General features: G+C 44.2%; 1 long non-coding RNA gene across 1 annotated transcript; it reads left to right on the top strand.

The window, feature by feature from the left end:
* Window positions 1-14,278: 14,278 nt before the first annotated feature.
* Window positions 14,279-14,760, top strand: LOC124461892. The gene is made up of 3 exons (XR_006955296.1): window positions 14,279-14,325; window positions 14,594-14,654; window positions 14,719-14,760. It is a non-coding gene; the product is annotated as an uncharacterized LOC124461892 (long non-coding RNA).
* The last annotated feature ends 6,082 nt before the right edge of the window (window positions 14,761-20,842 follow it).

The following is a 20,842-nucleotide window of genomic DNA, read 5'->3' as shown; positions in this document are numbered from 1 at the left end:
ACTGCCGCCATACGAGCCCCTGCTGGGCTAACTGATGCCACATTCGTCCCTGCCGGGCCCGCCGCCGCTGGGCCAACTGCTGCCATACTCGCCCATGTTGGGCCAACTGCTGACATGCTTGCCCCTGCTGGGCCAACTGCTGCCATACTCGCTCCTGCTGTGCCAACTGCTGACATATTCGCCCCCGCTGGGCCAACTGCTGACATATTCGCCCCTGCCGGGCCAACTGCTGCCATACTCGCCCATGCTGGGCCAACTGCTGACATGCTTACCCCTGCTGGGCCAACTGCTGCCATACTCGCTCCTGCTGTGCCAACTGCCGCCATACTCGCCCCTGCCGGCCCCGCTGCGGCTATATCGCCCCTGCTGTAACCGCTGCCGCCGCACCCGCCCCTGCTGTACCCTCCGCTGCGGTGTCCGCCGCTTACAGGCCACCTCTGCAGACTGCCGCCTCTGCACCCGCTGCCACTGCTGTACCCGCTGCCACTGCTGTACCCGCCTCCGCTGCCACTGCTGCACCCGCTGCCACTGCTGGACCCGCCGCCACTGCCACTGCTGTACCCGCCGCCGCTGCCGTCGCATCCATTACGGTACCTGCCGCCGCTGCCACTGCTGTACCCGCTGCCACTGCTGTACCCACCACCGCTGCCACTGCTGTACCCGCCGCCGCTGCCACTGCTGTACCCGCCGCCGCTGCCACTGCTGTACCCGCTGCCACTGCTGTACCCGCCGCCGCTGCCACTGCTGTACCCGCTGCCACTGCTGTACCCGCTGCCACTGCTGTACCCGCCGCCGCTGCCACTGCTGCACCCGCTGCCACTGCTGCACCCGCTGCCACTGCTGGACCCGCCGCCACTGCCACTGCTGTACCCGCCGCCGCTGCCGTCGCATCCATTACGGTACCTGCCGCCGCTGCCACTGCTGTACCCGCTGCCACTGCTGTACCCACCACCGCTGCCACTGCTGTACCCGCCGCCGCTGCCACTGCTGTACCCGCCACCGCTGCCACTGCTGTACCCCCCGCCGCTGCCACCGCTGTACCCGCCGCCGCTGCTGTCGCATCCATTACGGTACCTGCCGCCGCTGCCACTGCTGCACCCGCTGCCACTGCTGTACCCACCGCCGCTGCACCCGCTGCCACTGCTGTACCCGCTGCCACTTCTGTACCCGCTGCCACCACCGCTGCCGCCGTTGCACCCGCTGCCACTGCTGTACCCGCCGACTATATGTCTGCCATGCGGGCTGCGGCCTCTCTCGCCGCCCCCGCCACTGGTCCCGACGCGGACCCATGGGAAGAGATGCCCGCTTTAGTGCCCTCCGTATCGACTGCCGCGGCCGCCATCACACCGGCCACTTCCGCCTCCCCCAGCCTGGATGAGCAACTGGTGACGCTACAGAAACAACATGAGTTGCTACAGCTACAGCATCAAATCCGCAAACTGCAGCAGGGGATTGACGAATCCCAAGCACCGAGGCAGCAAGTCTGTGACGTGAGTGTTATTGAGAGCATGGTGGCTCGATTTTCAGCGGATACCGCATACGATGTGAAGAAATGGCTGAACGATCTGGAAGACGCGTTTGAAATTCTGCAGTTGAACGACCGCCTACGGTTGGTCGCATGCCGTCGTATGCTGGAAGGTACGGCGGCGGTGCTGCTGCGCACGGTATCGGTGCACAGCTACGAAGAATTGAAGGCAATCCTCTTGCGAGAATTTGGACGCTCGTGTAGCATCGAGGAAGTGTACCACGCTTTGCGTGGCCGGCACATCAAGGCAGGCGAGGGATGTTTAAGATTCGCAATCGAGATGCAGGAGATTGCCATGAATGCTCCGATTCCGGAGAACGAGCTGGTCGACCTGATCATTGATGGACTGCGGGACAACTCTACTCGAGTCGGCATGCTGTACTCAGCTCGGACAATGGCTGAACTGAAGCCCCTACTGGAACGCTACGAGCGCCTCCGTATGCTGGCCGCTGCCTCCAGACAAAGCAATAGTGTGAAGGTGCAGCCAACAACAACTGCGCCGGGAAACAAATCGTCAGGCACCGTCACGAGTGAGACCAGATGCTTCAACTGCTCAGGATGGGGGCATTACAAGAGTCAATGCCCGAAACCAATGAGACCTCCGAATTCATGTTTCAAGTGTGGCATAGTGGGCCAAAGCTACAAAAACTGCCCGTCTCGAATTGGGAATGCCACCAATATCACTGCCGCCGCCGCTGATGAAGCGGGAGATCGACTAGACCATTTACAACTGGTGAGTGTTGCTTTTGTTTGTGATGAAGTGCAGGATAGGAAATTTATAGATATGTTTTCCCTCCTGGATTCGGGCAGTCCAAAGAGTTTTATCCGTCAATCTGAAGTCCCCTCCAACTGCCGTCTTAGCCCCCGTACATTGAACTGCCGTGGTTTAGGAAATAGCCAACTTCTGTCCTTAGGCCAAGTCCAGTGTAGTGTTCGCCTCCGCAACACACAGACAATACATACGTTTGAAGTCCTGACGAACCAAGCAACCGAACTGCCGATGATTATAGGTAGAGATCTTCTGTATAAAATTAATATTAGACTCTGTAAACTGAAGGAACGAGAATATGAAAAAGAATCGTTGATACTCATGAATAAACCGACTGAATGTATAAATCCAAAACTTACTGCTGTTCTGAAGTCCTTTGACATATTTATGGAAAAGAGAGTGATACTGCCGTGTGATAGGAATGAAATTGTGCCTGCCGAATTGTTGTCTGATTCTCCCCTTCCGAAAACTTCTGCTGTACCTTCGGAAACATTGAACGATGCACTTATGGCGATAAATTCCATTGAGCTCCTGCTGTCAGTGAATTAGACTTTGATATAGAGTGTGATAGGAATGAGATTGTGCCTGCCGAATTGTTGTCTGATTCTCCCCTTCCGAAAACTTCTGCTGTACCTTCGGAAACATTGAACGATGCACTTATGGCGATAAATTCCATTGAGCTCCCTGCTGTCAGTGAATTAGACTTGATATAGAGCCCGCGTTACGGGAAGAGCAAACCGCAGCCCTTAAGTCTATTATTTCCACTTCGTATGTTCAAGTTGATCCAGATTTAATAAAGCCCATGAACTATGAGATGAAAATAGAATTGACTAGCCAAACTCCGATTTTCTGCCGCCCCCGCCGTTTGTCGCACCACGAACGCATCGAGGTGCGTGAGATTTGTGACGATCTCTTGAAAGCTGGCATTATTCGCCACAGTAGTTCCCCTTACGCTGCCGCGATTGTCCCTGTACGCAAAAAGGACAACACCCTAAGAAAGTGTGTAGATTACCGACCGTTGAACAAAATTACAGTTCGAGATCATTTTCCGATTCCTCTGTTAGATGATTGCATTGAACATCTGGGTGGCAAATCATTCTTCACTATCTTGGACTTGAAGAACGGTTTCCACCATGTGAAAATGCACCCAGACTCAATCAAATATACTGCCTTTGTAACCCTGATCACCAGTTTGAATATGTACGCATGCCCTTCGGACTTTGTAATGGCCCTTCCGTGTTCGCTAGATTCGTTTATTTTGTCCTTAAGGAATTTATAAACCGAGGTCAACTGGTGATATATATGGACGACATTCTAGTCGCGTCGCATGACTTTGAAACCCACCTTGAGATTCTGAAGGAAATATTGTATGTGTTAAGAGTAAACGGGCTATGCCTGAAGCTGACGAAATGCCGTTTTGCGTATAGGGAACTAGAGTACTTGGGCTACTTAGCAAATTCCGCCGGTATCACGCCTAAACCAGCTCATATTCAGGCGATACGGGATTTGCCCATTCCAAGGGATAGCAAGGAAGTAGAGCGTTGCCTAGGCCTATTCTCATACTTCCGCCGATTTGTATCAGGTTTCGCTAAGATTGCGTGTCCGCTGTCCCGATTGTTAAGAAAAGATACCCCTTATGTCTTCTCCGATGAATGCCTTGAAGCCTTCCGAACACTGAAGTTGAAATTGATCGAATCCCCCGTGTTATCTATTTACAACCCGAAGTCTGAAACAGAGTTACACTGCGATGCTAGTTCAATTGGTTTCGGAGCAGTGCTCCTCCAGAAACAAACAGACGGTAAATTACACCCAGTGTCCTACTTCTCTAAGATGGCCTCCGCCGCTGAATCGAAACTACACAGTTATGAGCTAGAGACGTTAGCTATAGTGTATTCCTTAAAACGTTTTGAGACGTACCTTAAGTTCATCCCGTTCAAAATCGTGACCGATTGTAATTCCCTTGCGCTGACACTGAGAAATGGTGGACATTCCGCCAAGATTGCTCGCTGGGCCCTGCTGTTGGAAAACTATAACTACACGATTGTACACCGCTCGGGGTTGGGTATGCCCCATGCTGATGCTCTAAGTAGAATAGAAACTGCCGCATACGTTGACGATATAAACCTTGACTTCCAACTGCAGTTAACCCAGAACCGGGACCCTGAGATTGTCAAACTCCGAGATGAGTTAGAGAAATATGAGATAGCGAATTTCGAACTGCGAGATGGAGTAGTGTACCGCCTGTCCTCGACGAGTATACCCCAACTTTATGTCCCTTCCGAAATGGTAAATCATGTCATACGAGTAGTGCACGAGAAGCTTGGCCATATGGCCACGGAGAAATGTTGTGCACAGATCAAGAAGCATTACTGGTTCCCGTGTATGAAGTCTTACGTTAACAATTACATTAAAAATTGCCTCAAGTGTATCTACTACTCCGCGTCCGCTTCGGACCACCGTGTCACGCTACATAGTATTCCGAAAGTGCCCCTTCCGTTTGATACCGTCCATATTGACCATTTGGGCCCCCTTCCGTCCATACGTTCTAAGAAAAAGTATCTTCTGGTTGTCATTGACGCTTTCACCAAATTTGTGAAGCTGTACCCTGCCGCCACGACTAATTCACGTGAAGTATGCCAGACATTAGAATCTCAGTATTTCGCAAATTACAGTAGACCCCGCCGAATCATCAGTGATCGAGGTACCTGCTTTACTTCCTCCGAGTTTGAAGAATTTCTGAAGGCCAATAATATAATTCATGTGCTGAATGCCACTGCCTCACCCCGGGCCAACGGCCAAGTCGAGCGGGTTAACCGTGTGTTGGGCCCCATGTTGGGTAAACTGACGGAACCTGTGGACCACGCAGATTGGGTCCAACAACTGCCGAACATAGAGTTTGCATTGAATAACTCCGTCCACTCCACAACCAAATTTGCCGCTTCCGTACTTCTATTCGGTGTTGAACAACGAGGTGTGGTAGTAGATGAACTAACCGAACGGTTGGGTGAGAGAACGGAGGAGGTCGATGCCTCAGAGGTAGACGTCCGGAGATTAGCCTTCCGTAACATTGTTAAGTCCCAAGAATATAATTCGGAATATTATTCGAAGCATCACCTCCATGCCGTTAGTTTTGAGGAGGGGGGATTTCGTAGTTATTAAGAATGTGGATACTTCGGCAGGCACGAACAAAAAGCTTATCAGGCGGTATCGTGGTCCGTATGTGGTTCATAAAAAACTTCCGAACGACCGATATGTTATCCGGGATGTAGAGGGCTCCCAAATCACCCAACTACCATATGATGGTGTCCTAGAAGCCTCCAAATTAAAGCTATGGGTTGCCCCTGATCAAGATTGCACTTCTGATAGCCAAACAAAGGCGACACCAGCCACTTAAGATTCTTATTTACCCCCTCCGTTGTTACCAATTGGAATCGAGGTCGATTCCTCGTCAGGACGGCCGAGTTGTAAGATTCCAATTATTTAAAGTCTGTTAAATACTCATGCATATATCGATTGTTAGTAATAAGTATCGATTGTTAGTAATAAGTATCGATTGTTAGAAATAAGTATCGATTGTTAGTAATAAGTATCGATTGTTAGCGATAAGTCCTCGATAGGTTGAGAGACGGCGTCTCTCTTCTCTTCCGGCGATGCAACGAGCAAGTTGCATCTGCGCAAAACCCAAAGATTGAATCCGACCAATACAAACTAATCTTTATCATTTTTACTTAATAAATAGGTGTTTACATATGGTTCCTATTCTGTCATTCTATGCCATATGGGGGAATTTATGTATTGTTTTTTTAGTTTTTTGTTCTATGTTTGACAGTGTCCCTTTTTGGAATTGGTCTTTTTTTCATTTGTATGTAATTGCAACTTTAAGGACTCCATTGCGTAACCCTTTGGTTTGTGGCATTTGCTGCATTCACCCATTTGCATTTTTATGTCGCATTCAGTGCGTCATTTGCAGAGGTCGCGATGGAAGCATCAAGAGTCATTCGGCAAATATATTGCAGACACAACACTCTGCATAGAGCACATTAATATACATACAACCAGAGGACAATGCCTCCGCCCATATCGCCCGCCCACCATTTGAAAACTCCTTTTTGCCTCCCACAGTTTACACATAAACACGCGAAATAAGCAATATTTTTCGAAATAAGGAATATTTGGCTGCTCTGGCATCCGAATATTGTATTCTAAACTATATTAGTTCTCTAAAATCAAGAAATATTGTAAACTCAACAATATCGTTTGTTGAAAATAATGCTACCAAAAGTTTCAAAAAGACCGAGTATCCGAAATTTGGCATCTGGCAACACTATCTCAAAATTTGACAGCTTCTTTAGCCGTAAATAGCTACTTTTAGCCATAATCCCGCTAAAAACATAATTTCCGTTTCGCTAATTACACAAGAACTACAAATTAAGTCGCCAAGGCGCACCTGAGACCGTATATAAAAACAAACAGTTCCCTTTAAATTTCAGTTGGGCTGAACGCTTCAAACAGTTCAGTTCGCTCCTTTTATTTTATAAATTATTTTCCTTATTAATAATAATGAGCTTTTTTGGTAGAAATTCCAACTTTAAAACTAAAGTTTAACTGAATTTCTTGGACTCGATCCGATATCTGTTCATTATTTTTAAAGTGGCAACATGCAGCCCCATTTTTCAAGTGTTCAACTCGTTCCTAGAATTGTAAACCCTTATATAAAAAGGATAAATTCATTTTCCTTAATAATTATATGCTGTTTTGGTTTTCCAAGTTAAATTGGATTTCTGTGACTCGATACGCTATCTGGTCATTCTTTTTAATTCCCGTTCATTTCCAAAGTCTTTGATTCTTCCCCTTTTTCGGGGAAAGAAGCAAATTTAAAGAGGCAACTTGCTGCTCCATTTTTGAGGTGTTCAACTCGTTCCGTTTGCCTAGAATTTTAAACCCTTATATAAAAAGGATATATTCATTTTCCTTAATAATTATATGGTTCCATGTTTAATTGGATTTCTCCGACTCGATTCGCTATCTGGTCATTATTTTTGATTCCCGTTCATTTCCAGAGTCTTTGATTCTTCCCCATTTTCGGGTACTAAAGAAGCAAATTTAAAGAGGCAACTTGCTGCTCCATTTTTGAGGTGTTCAACTCGTTCCTAGAATTGTAAACCCTTATATAAAAAGGATATATTCATTTTTCTTAATAATTATATGCTTTTTTGGTTTTCCATCTTTAATTGGATTTCTCCGACTCAATTCGCTATCTGGTCATTATTTTTGATTTCCGTTCATTTCCAGAGTCTTTGATTCTTCCCCATTTTCGGGTATTAAAGCAAATCTAAAGAGGCAACTTGCTGCTCCATTTTTGAGGTGTTCAACTCGTTCCGTTTGCCTAGAATTGTAAACCCTTATATAAAAAGGATATATTCATTTTCCTTAATAATTATATGCTTTTTTGGTTTTCCATGTTTAATTGGATTTCTCCGACTCGATTCGCTATCTGGTCATTATTTTTGATTCCCGTTCATTTCCAGAGTCTTTGATTCTTCCCCATTTTCGGGTATTAAAGAAGCAAATTTAAAGAGGCAACTTGCAGCTCCGTTTTTCAATTGCTCGACTCGTTCCATTTGCCTAGAATTGTAAACCCCTATATTAATAAATTAGAGGGTATATGTTGAAAAAAACAACAAAAGTTCTTGCAACGGATATCCGTGTTTCAGAGCAGTTGACGAAAATTTGCCTCTTCTCTCGCATTTTACTTTTACATGGTGCAAACTGGTGGAGCGGTAACTGATAACTTCCCCTTTCACATGGAATATTTTGGGCCTTGTTTCCTTTTGTGTTTTTTTGCCTTTCCATAGGTTTTAATTTTTTTTTTTTTTTTTTTTTGGCTTTTACCTCTGCAAGATCTTAATTTCGATATCGATGTCAAATTGTCGCTTGGATTAATTAAAAAAACACGAGTTTGGTCCAAATAAAAACTGGGTTGAGGCTCAGCTGTTTTTTCCGGTTGTGGTATTTCATTGTTCATTTCTCATCCCTTCCTTTTTATCGCTTTTCCCCTCTGCTGCACGCATATTTTCTTTGCCTTTTCGCACATTTTCTTTTGCCTGAGGGTTTTACACATTTTGCGAATTTTTGCTGATTTTTCCGAGTGGCTCGATTTGCAGGCCAACATGTTGTACCAATTGCAGTCCCAAAGCAAAGGCCAGAAAGCCGCCTATGCTTTAATAAAAGACTACATAGTTTGTAGTAAAAACTATTTGAATTTTACTTAACACGAAATATATTCTACTTAAAACAGACAAGCTTAAATCGTCTGAAATTTTTTATAAATTTTCAAAATAATATTACTATGTTACTACTACTACTTAAAAACTACGTTTTTTATTATTGCTTGACCACATGGTAAACTTTTGCTATAAGCACCTTTCATAAGATTATATATTTTTTTTAACCCAAATGGAAAAATTGAACCAGTTCCTTCAAAATCTATTCATAAATCTTTGGGAAAAACCTAAACCCATGTATCTATATGCTCTCGAACAATTTATCACACATTGACCAGAAGAGTTTGGGGTTAGCCTAAGACATTTATTGGCAAAACAGGCAAAAGACAAATAGTTGGCAAAGCCCTTGAGGTATTCAAACTGATCAATTTTCCAATGACATCTTTATTATTTTCACCTTCCCCACACTTTACACTCGTCATGTAAGAGATAAAAAACAATCTATGTACAATTTCAATAAGCAGATGATAACAACAATTTAAGCCCCAACTTCATACAATCAGGTGATTGCCTCCATTCATATATATACATAGATAGATATGTATCTTTCTAGAGTCCCGCGGCAATATTCTGTCAAGCTTTGTTAGAATTTTTCTCATATTTCCATGGAATGGCTTGTCTCTCAAGGACATTTTCAAGTTGAAGGCAAATAGCATAAAGCAAAAATAAATAACGATATATATACACAAATTGGAATAAGGTAAAATAAAAACAAAAATGTAAAAATAAAAGGCAACACACAGACCAAGAGGGAATGGAGAAAAAGATATTTGCTTTTTTATTGGCCGGAAGCCCCCAAACCGCCCACTAAGAAGAGTGAGTTGCCATGCTGCTGTATAATTGTTATTTGATATGCAGACAAACAGCAAAGTCAAACAATATGTTGGAATGTTATTGCGCCTTTGGCATGTTTTATTTCTTAAGGCAGGGCGAAAACGAAACTTTTTTTCTGGCAACTCTGTTTCAATAAAAAATATCAAAGAAGCTAACTTCGGCTATGCCGAAGTTTATATACCCTTGCAGTATACTTGGCAATAATATTTTTCCTTTTTGAAATTTCTTTCCCTGCAACTTAATTCATCAATACACAAACAAAATATTATTTCTCTTTTTACCACAAGTTTTTCTTCTTCCATCATTTTCTAAGCAAAGCACGGCACGCATACACATACAGTTCATGTAGCGTTGCGTCTGTGTGTGTATGCGTGTGCTCTGTTGATTTGATGATGGCAGTAGTAGGCAGCAAGCAGCGCTGCCGGCAGTGTTTGAACCGATTTATATTGACTGTAACTTGTGTAACTTCTATTTATCGGATCAGATTCAAATTTTGGGATCTGAGATTTTATATCTATTACTATCATATTGGTAAATTTCATGGGGATACACCAATTTTTGCAAAAATGTTTCTTCTAGAGCTATATGATATAGTGGTCCGATCCCAAAGATTTTCATACTTTATCTCACCCGGGTAAAAAAAAGCTCCCAAAAAAAATTTCATCCCGATAGCTCTTAAGATGGCTGAGTAAAACGCGTACGCACCGACGGACAGACGGACAGACGGCCAGACGGACAGACGGACATGGCTATATCGACTTAGCTTCTCATGCTGATCAAGAATATATATACTTTATGGGGTCGGAAACGTCTCCTTCTGTGCGTTACAAACATCTGACCAATTTTATAATACCCTCTGCAAGGGTATAAAAACGAGCATAACCGACGCACATAGGTAGATTTTGCAAAATTAGGCGGCCAAAAGTAAAAAAAAAAATCATTTTAAGAACAAACTATTGATGCACATTGTTAGGAGATACTTCCGAGAAACTAACCTCATCATTCCCACCTTTCAAAATAGCGCCCGCGCCGAATTACAGGTAGTCAAACTTCGATTATCATTCACAGTGTTCATATTTAATTCTCCGTTTTCAGTGATACATTTTTCCAAAGTCAATATTTATTTTTGCAAAGTTACTATCAAAGTAATTGTGATGGATATCATTAGTCCAGATATGTATCTTTATGTGTTATGTAGTACTCACCAATTTTAAGAATGTTTTGCATACATTAGCATTGTTATAAAAGACCACATTTTTTGAGACAGATTTTTCTAAAAATAAAAATTTCAAAGGGGCTTATAACTACTTTCCCTGTCCGTCCCTGTAATATTTCTTCATTTAATAATTCATACACAGTTTCAATAATTATATTAAGTTATGGTTGGCCACCTATAGCCACCTATTCACGAAATATACTTATTCAAAGTTTTTGCGCGCCGATAAAAAAAAAAAATTCGAGACCCGGTGCACAGTGGTTGTGGCCATGCCTAAAAATCAAAATATCAATCACACAATATTTTGCCAAAATGTACACAAATTGTATAACAACCTTGATGGCAAACCGGATTTTTATGGAAATCTAACGGGACTTGCGAAAAATTCCATTGAAAACATGAACACGTGTTCATCTTTGAAGCCGGACTACGCTTTGCTTGCTTTTTGCCACAACAAAATAGAACGTGTGACAGAGTACTCCAGAAAAATATTATTTATAATGAATTTTGAAGTTGAAGGTATTTACTTTAATTTATTCTTATTTGAAGATTAAATTGACCAATTAAATATTTTTTCTGTATTTTTCAATAACCTAACCTTTTTTGTGTATTTGTGAACGTCTTTTTCATGTTTACTTAATGTTTTAGTTGTGTTACCCCCGGCTCCCCACATTGTGAGTGGTATCACTGTGTTTGTCAATGTTTTAAGCTAATAAAAATGAAAATGGTAGCTGCTGCTAGTTTTTTGCATTCGTTTTCGTCATTTGTGTTTGTTTATTATTTTTTGTTTTGTATAATATTTTTTATACCCTTGCAGAGGGTATTATAAAATTGGTCAGATGTTTGTAACGCACAGAAGGATACGTTTCCGACCCCATAAATTATATATATTATTGATCAGCATGAGAAGCAGAGTTGATATAGCCATGTCCGTCTGTCCGTCTGTCCGTCCGTCTGTGCGTATGCGTTTTACTCAGCCGTCTTAAGAGCTATCGGTCTGAAATTTTGTTTCGGGGTTTTTTATTACCCGGGAAAAATAAAGTATGAAATTCATAAGGATCGGACCACTATATCATATAGCTCTAGAAGAACTAGAAGAAACATTTTTATAAAAATCGGAGTATGCTATGCTAAATTTACATATGTGATAATATTGGATATAAAACCCCAGATCCCAAAATTTGAATGTGATCGGATAAATATAGCACACACAGACGCATGAATTGTATGTGTATGCGTGCGTTGCTTTGCTTTGGGAATAAGGGAAGAAGAAGAACAAATTGTAAAATAGAGAGTAAAATTGATTTGTTTGTATATTGATGAATTGAGTTACAGAAAACAAATTTTGAACATGTAAAATTATTATTACCAAGGACTGCAAGGGTATATAAACTTCGGCATAGCCGATGTTAGCTTCTTTTATATTTTTTTTATAATTTTTATTTCGCTTTTGGTATAGGTGCGTCTTCTAATTGCGTACGTTTATCTAGTGCCTCTGGATAAGTGACGAGAAGGTATTTATTTGACCTGATGCAAGGCCAAAATATACGAACCATGGAAGAAAAACTAGATTTTTTGAAAAGTTACCTCCTCGAGTCTTCCAAAGTTTCTGAAACTATCAAAAAATCTTTGAAACATAAATTTTCACATTTCAAATCCCAAGTCAAACAAAGATGGTCTGGAACAGGAAATACTATGGAAGTATTCTTGAAAAAAAATTATTTGTGGTTAGAAGGGACCTTTGAAATAACAGTTTTCTGAATCGAGTGATCGAAGCAAGGGAAGAAAGCCTGAGCAATACGAAGTTTGGTAAATCCTGAGGTGATAGTCCATGCTGCACAAGTGGTTTTGCACAATGATGGGAAAAGAAATGCCTCTAAAATCCTTAAGGATATAACGAACTCACCAACACGGGCTGGCAAGTATAGAAAGTCATACTCCAAGAGTAATGAAACCTTTCCTCCACTTACCCCCTTTGAAGCTCTCAAAAGGTTTGTTGAGGCTGATCTGACAAGGCGACAATACGAAATAATAAGAGCAACAAACAAAGGCCAGTATCCCTGTTATGATCTATTATTGAAAGCTAAACAAGAATGCTACCCACCTAAAATGGCTATGAAAATTACAGCTACTAGCGCGGAAACGGACCTTCAAAGTTTAATGGATCATACAGTAACCCGTTTATCGATTTATTTGCAAGATTTGATAATTACTCTTAACAAAACCGAAAGAGAGTCATTAAATATTATTTGCAAATGGGGATATATTTTTAAGTTCTTTTGTTCCCTTGCAAGTTGTTTGTGGAAAAGACCATAATAAGATTGTTTGGCAAAATCCCACACCTTCTTCGCCACGCTTTTGTCGGCCGATTCGGTTCAGGTTCGTGAAAGAAACCACTAATGTAACCAAGGATGAAATAAAATTTGTGGAGAATGCTTGCAAAGCTCTTGCGTCAACCGAAGTGTCTATAGATCAGAATGTTTTTAAATTTAATCATATTATGAAGATGACCATGGTTGATGGAAAAGTGTGTAACGCCGCAACTAACACAACCTCAACAAGTCGGTGTTACATATGTGGTGCCACATCAAAGAACTTCAATGATTTAAGTAACAAAAATGTTGTATGTCCTGAAGCATTAGAATTTGGAATTTCCATATTACACGCCAGAATAAGACTCTTTGAAAGCATTTTACACCTGGCATATAAATTGCCAATAAAAAAATATAGAGCGGGAAAGACAACTGAAGATAAAACATTAGAAGAACAGACAAAAAAAATAATACAAGAACGATTTCGATTAGAAACTGGACTTTTGGTAGACATGCCCAAAGCCAACTCTGGCAACACAGATGATGGAAATACTAGTAGACGGTTTTTCGAAAACACTTATTTGGCATCTGACATTACAGGAATAAACCATGAACTTATATATAGATTTAAAGTTATTTTAGAAGCCATTTCCAGTGGCTTCAAAATTGATACTGCCAAATACGATGCATATGCCTTAGAAACTGCAAATCTATATATAAAGTTATATATGTTTAAAAATAATAATATCTAATAGATAAAGCCAACTTTTGTAATGTTTCACTTAAAGTTAACCCATATTCAATAGAAAACCTTGCCATTTTAGTATTAAGTTAAAAAAAATAATGTATTTTAATAGGAAATTAATGTATTTTAATAGGAAACAATAATATTTAATTATTTTTTCCATTTAAAGTGTATTTTATTGAAAAAATGTTTTTGGCCGCCTAATTTTGCAAAATCTACCTATGTGCGACGTCTGTGACTCGGACAATTGGGCGACATTGTCAACGGCGACAATTTGGTACTAAAGGGATATTATAACATCAATTTAATAACTTATAAACTCAACTTAAAATAAATTGAAATCCAATACAAAAGGTGTTTAAATGGAAACCATAAACTAATTAAACATGATAAGTCGTTTTATTTCCTATCAATATGGATTTCACATAAATTTTATATAACTACGCATACATACATATGTACATACATATGTATGTCTATACCCTTCAGTACCAAATTGTCGCCGTTGACAATGTCGCCCAATTGTCCGAGCTACAGACGTCGGCAGAGAAAAATTCTGCCAGCGTTTTTCATGCTAAGGTTAGCCGACGGCAGTGAAAAAGTATTAGTGATTTCTAATTGATTTTTGATATAAATAAAGGTAAGTGCTATTTAAATATTATCTATAATATACACAAATAGTGAATAGTAATTTTGTTGGCAAAGTATTAAATTAAATTAATAGCATTATTTATAATCGAATGCTAATCAAAAGAGTAAGAAAATATGAGTACAGAGAGTGAAAGGAAAACAAAGTATTTTGCCAACAAAATTAAATGCGAGTTCGACCCCGGGCTGTGCCAAAAGATAAAATTTTTTTTTTATTTTGTAATAATTCAATTTTTTTTCTCACAAAAAAAAAACATTAGCAACTGGTTTAGAAATAATTGACTTCAAGAACAGCATTACGTCGGAAATTCATAAAAGCTAGTAAGTAGCATACACAGCTGTTGTATGAAAAGCACAAAATTTTAATTCTTTTTTATATTTGCAGACCTCTCAAGTAGCTGGAGACAACTCCCTCTTGTGAAGAGCCACAGCCTGGATAAGAAACACAAAAAGTTGAGCCTTGGAACCTATCTAAAGGCTTTGAACATTCTTCTCGGTAAGTACATTAATTACTGAAAAACGTTAGTTTTGATATTATAATTCATTTCTTTTCTAAAATCTTAAATTTGATTGAGGATTTGATTTGAGATTTGATTGGCTGCGATGCCGGGAGTGGATTAGTCTATGCACGGGAACGAACAACATGCACGGAGACGAGGACATTCGGAGGGAACATAGAGGGATTGGGAGTCACGATAAGGTTTTAGGCCCAGGGCTCCTGCTGTCTTGCAACAGAATGAGCTTTGCTACGGGTCATCGGATAGACCCACACGCGGTGGTGACATCAGCCACTCGGGCGAGACCGTCAGCCCCGGGCAGAGTGCGCTCAATTCGCCCTAAGCGCCACTCGTTGGAGGGGAGATGATCTTCGGACACGATCACGAGGTCGCCGGTCTGGATGCTGCGAGTCGGTGATTTCCACTTGTTCCGTTTGTGAAGCTCCTTGAGGTACTCACTCTTCCAGCGGCGGCAGAAAGCCTGCTGGATTGCCTTCAGTCGCTGCCATCGGTTGATCAGCGACATAGGCTCGACCAGAGTTTCCTGTTCCGCAATGGATAAGAGCGGTCCTCCAATCACGAAATGTCCCGGGATTAGGGCCAGCAGATCCTCTGGATCCTCGCTCATGGGAGAGATTGGCCTGGAGTTTAGGCATGCTTCGATCCTACACAGGAGAGTGGAAAGTTCCTCGAAGGTGTATTTGACAGTGGACGAGGACTTGTAAAACAGGGTCTTAAAACTTTTGACCCCTGCTTCCCACAGTCCTCCCATATGGGGCGCGCTTGGCGGAATGAACTGCCAGGATAAAATGTGCTGGGGAAATGCCTTCATTATATCAAGCTTGGTGGCGTTCAGGAAATCTTTTTCGAGCGCCTTTGAGGCTCCTACGAATGTTTTGCCATTGTCGGAGTAAATGCGTTGTGGGCATTGTCTCCGTGCGACAAACCGAGAGAAGGCTGCAAGAAATCTTCCAGTAGTGAGGTCGGAGGTAGTCTCGAGATGGATTGCCTTCGTGCTGAAACACACAAAGACGCAGACATAACCCTTAGTTATGAGACACGCACGCCCGGTGTAATTTTTGATCTCGAACGGCCCTGCGAAGTCAATGCCCGTGTGGGTGAAGGGCCTGGAGTACGTGATGCGTTCTCGAGGGAGATCACCCATCATCTGGGTCTGTAGTCGTCGACGATGAACGATGCAGACTTTGCACCCCTTGATGTGGGACTTCACCATGTTCTTGATCCGTGGGATCCAGAATTTGGTGCGCAGATACCGCACCATCAGTTGATTGCCGCCATGCAACGTGATGCGGTGGGCGAATTCGACAAGCAGGCGAGTGAAATGAGTACTATACGGGAGGAGAATAGGGTGACGTTCATCATATCGGAGGGAATCAGCGGCCCGGAGTCGTCCGCAGGAGCGGAGTAACCCATGCTGGTCGAGAAATGGATACAGATTGAGTAGCGTGCTGGATGATTTCAGGGGTCGCCCTTCACCCAGGGCCCGTATCTCCGCGAGGTATTCCCGACGCTGAGAGGTCCGAATCAAGGCGCGCTCGGCGGAGAGAAGTTCGTCATTGGTGAGGCGAACCGTGGAAGGCGTCGAAATCCTTTTGGTGGCGAAGCGTAGGATGTACGCGATGACTCGTAATGCTCTACCATAATCCGAGAAACGTTCGCTGACGTCCTCGAGTAGGGTGGTCGCGGTGATGTGGCACTGGACTCGTTGCTCCAACTGGGTGTCTGGGAGTTCGTTATGGGGAGTTGGCCAATACTCGGGGGCTCGCTGGAGCCAGTCCGGCCCATGCCACCAGAGGCTGCTGGCCGATAACTCGGCCGCGGAGACTCCACGGCTCGCCAGATCAGCGGGGTTGTCCTCGGAGCGCACATGTGACCAGCTTTGGCCACTGGTGCTTTTGGAGATGCTGGATACCCGATTGGCCACGAAGGTGGACCAACTGCACGGGGGTTTATTGAGCCAAGCCAACACGATGGTAGAGTCGGTCCAAAACTGGGAGGTTGCAGGTGGGATTGGGAGTTCAGGAACGATCGACGCCCAGAGATCTGCTAGCAAAACCGCTCCGCACAACTCCAGCCGAGGCAGCGAGACTGTTTTGACTGGAGCTACACGGGTCTTAGCCGTTAATAAATGGACGTCTACTTGATCGCCGTACCGAACCCGCACATATAGGGCTGCTCCATACGCTTTCTGTGACGCGTCACAGAAGCCATGAAGCTCCCACGAGAGCTTATCGCTGGTGTTTAGCCAACGGGGAATGCGGAGTCGACTGAGGCCTGGGTAATCCTGCAGGAATTCGTGCCATTGCTGCAGCAGGAGAGGCGGCAGAACATCATCCCAGCCCAGTTCGGTAAGCCAGATTTGTTGCATGAATATCTTCGCTCGGATGACAAATGGGGCTAGCCAACCAGCGGGGTCGAAGAGTTTAGCGATATGGGACAGAACCTGCCTCTTGGAGATCGACTCCTTCAAGGGGGGGTCCGCTACGGTGAAGAAGAAGACGTCCTCGGCAGCTTGCCAGCGGATGCCCAAGGTTTTTGCAGTGCTCGCGTCTTCCAGCTTGAGAAAGTCCGCTCCCAGCAGGTGCTCTCTCGCAGCAGGTGCTCTCTCGGAATGGCTTGAAGTACTTCCTTCTTATTGGAAGTCCACTTCCGAAGCGGGAAGCCCGCAGATTGGAGGGCCGCTTGAAGCTCTCGTATGGCGAGACGGGCGTCGGCTTCAGTGTGAGCGCCGGCAAGGACATCATCAACATACATGTAGTTCCGAAGGATTTCGCTCGCCTGAGGATACATCGCTTGAACGTCTTGTGCCAGTTGTAAAAGGACTCGGATCGCCAAGAATGGCGCGCAGCTAACCCCAAACGTGACAGTTTGTAACTCATAATCCTGAATATTGCCTCAGCGGTCTCGGTAGAGGATCCGCTAAAAGGGGTATGCCTGGGGTCGACTCGGATTTGTCGATACATCTGCGTTATGTCGGCGTTGAAAACGATTGAAAGAACCGCCATTTCAGTACCTGAAGCGTGAGGTCGGCCTGAAGAGTGGGGACGGTGTGCAGGACATCGTAGTGTGGAGGGGCTCGACGCGTTAAATACCACGCAGGAATTGAGCCAGCGCGATCGGTTTTGAGTGGCCCAAGTCAACGCTATTCGGACCTTTGAACGGTAGGGACACAACATATCGACCGTCCTTTCCTCTTTGGGTGGTCTCCTGGAAGTTCCGCTCGCAGAATACGTCATGCTCCTTTTCCGGCTTTGCGGGAAGGTCTTCCACCTCCCAAAACTTGGTGAGGAGTACATCAAGTTTTGCTTCTGGACTAACTCGCGTCTGTGCCGCGAAAACTGATCGAGACACCGGAGGGTCAGGCATGATAGCCCCACACAGAACCCATTCAAAGATGCTTTCTAGCCCGACGAACTCACCAATATCCTTTTTGATCCGTTCTCCGAGCATGTGGGGAAACAGGTCTACACCGATAAGCATGTCAATAGGCGCGGGCTTGTTGTAGTACTGGTCAGCCAGGGGGCGATCGAGGCACTGCGTCGGAACCGTATTAAGGAATGGAGATGTTGGAATGGCCCCTGACAATTTGGATACGACCAGGGCGGAGACCTCAATCTTGTTCAGTCTGTCACACGGGGGAGACAGCATTAGCAGACACACCTTGTCGGCGCAGCCTCCATCACTCTGGCCCATGCCAGTAACCGCGGCGTCTACTGGGCTGAAGGGGGGCTGGACCATGCTGAAGACACGCTCGGAGAGAAAAGTTGAATCGGCCCCGGAGTCGATCAACGCCCGAATATGGTGATCCACACCACGAGGATTGTGGCCTTCGGCAATTTGCTAGTGCAGATGGCGATAAGTAAGACATCCCAATTCTCCGTACTAACACCCGAACTTTCAAGCGCGGTAAGACACCCTTGAAACGCAGTCTGCAGCTCTCGCAAGGATTTGCCCGACTCTTGTGCCACCGCGGGCACCCGAGGTTCTCCCACGCGGCCTGTAAACCCTCATTCGTCAGGGGGACTTAGCCACGATGGTTCTCGCTTCCCCTCGCGTCTTGGTGTTCAAGTGATAGAGCTTCTCCACTTGTGACAAGTACGGGTTGGCGATATAAATGGCGGCGAACAAATCGCGGAATGTGGGCCATGCTAGGCTGTCGCCATCAAATGTCTCCACCTCACACGGAGGAACTCTATGCCCCGCCGGCCTCGACGGAGCGGTTGGCTGACGCATAAGACTCGTCATCTGTGCCGAGAGCTGTTCGATGCGTTCTCCGAACAACGTCCCGCATCGCACATACGCCGCATAAGCGTATTCGTACTTCGCCTTGATGTGGCTTATGTTTGCCAAGCTTTCCTCGTCGGTTTGGACTGTCAAGGCCTTGTGACAACGGGAGTATTCCATCTCGACAGTTGACCAAGAAGTTAGAGCTTCACTCTCCCGAGCTTCGAACAGAGTCAATGCGTCGCACGCAAGAATGAAATCGGAGAGTGACATTCTGGAGTGTTCTCTGCGCTGTTGTGATACGGATCGGGTGACGGGAGCGTCAGAACAGTGCGTCACAACAACGTGCGGGATCTGGGTCTGGGTTGAAAGCTTGGAACGACCTTTGTGTTCACTCGAGTCTTTAACCGAGAATCTGCGACCCTGAGGGAGGCTGGACGAAGACGGACGGGATCTTGGGGATTCGCTGCGGCTGCGAACAGACGAGAACTTGCGCGAAATATCCGTACGCTTCACGGTCGCCGGAGTTATCGGAGGCCGAACCTTCTCCGGAGTTGCAGAGGGAGACGAAAGACTGTTAGACTTCGGCGCAGTCTTGGACGGCTCCGTGGACATACTCAGGGGACGACCTTACCGTCGAACACCGAGTTTGTGGATTTTTTTTGTTTTGGAAAAAACCACAGGAAATGAGAAGTGGACTGTATGAGGACGCAAGAGCTTTCTCGCTGTGCACCGCAGGATTGCGGGAGAATTATCTCGCGTGTGGCTCGGAAACAGAGCCCTTTTAATGGGGATAGATGCGGAACAATATACGAACGCACGAATGCGGATCAAAACTTGCACGTAGACAAAGCGTAATGATTACAAAACAAGTTTGTATGGATTCGTAAGTAACGCTGGGAGTACGTATAAAACAAAACACGGAGGAAATATATAAATAAAGATGTATAGGATAAAAGAAAATACGTTTTTGTATAAATCTGGATCTGGATATATATATGTGCGCAAAATACTGACCGGAAAAATTATATATATAATTTATAAATATGGACGGATATATAAATATGGGCCCGATAGTGCTGGAAAAAATATATAAATTAAACACTTCTTTCACTCACGGGTTAAAAAAATGAATTTTTATTTATAAAGTCACTTTTATTACAACACAGTATGTTTTAATTATAACTGAAAGATGCTGACTTAGAAGTGCTTAACTCCTCCCCCTTTAAGTGCGGACGTCCTCGGTCGCAACAACATATTGGACAGGCCCGATTGAGACTTCCATTGGTGGACCATGGTTGCCTGTTTCGTGGCTGCGGTATTTTTTTATGATGCAATATGTTATCATCGCAGCTGCTAGAAGAGTTAGAATAATCCAGTTTAATGAAGACATAATCAAGTTGTTTCTTTGGATACACTCCAGATTATTAGTATTATTGATGTGTAACTCCTTGATCATTTCCAGCGATAGCTTTTCACCTCTCTGCTGCTTATTTGATAGTAATTGTAACAGCGGTGGTTGAACCTCGGCTTCAAAGCGTGTCTTCACAATATACCAGGAGTCTTCTATAATGACTGTCGCGTTTTCCGCTTGGATTATGAAGGTGCCTTCTAGGGTGATGTTTTCTCCATTGATGCTGATGTCCCCTTGGAATTGGTTCAGCAGCAAGGTACCGGGCATTATTTCCGAATGAGATTTTACGTGCTGGTTGTTGATGACCTTACATTGGGGATTCCTTCTTTGCAAGTAGGCTCCTATACATTTAC

This window comes from Drosophila willistoni, unplaced genomic scaffold, assembly GCF_018902025.1.
Source record: "Drosophila willistoni isolate 14030-0811.24 unplaced genomic scaffold, UCI_dwil_1.1 Seg717, whole genome shotgun sequence".
Taxonomy (NCBI): domain Eukaryota; kingdom Metazoa; phylum Arthropoda; class Insecta; order Diptera; family Drosophilidae; genus Drosophila; species Drosophila willistoni.
The sequence above is the reverse complement of the archived record's forward strand: the minus strand, read 5'-3'. Positions and strand labels throughout refer to the sequence as shown.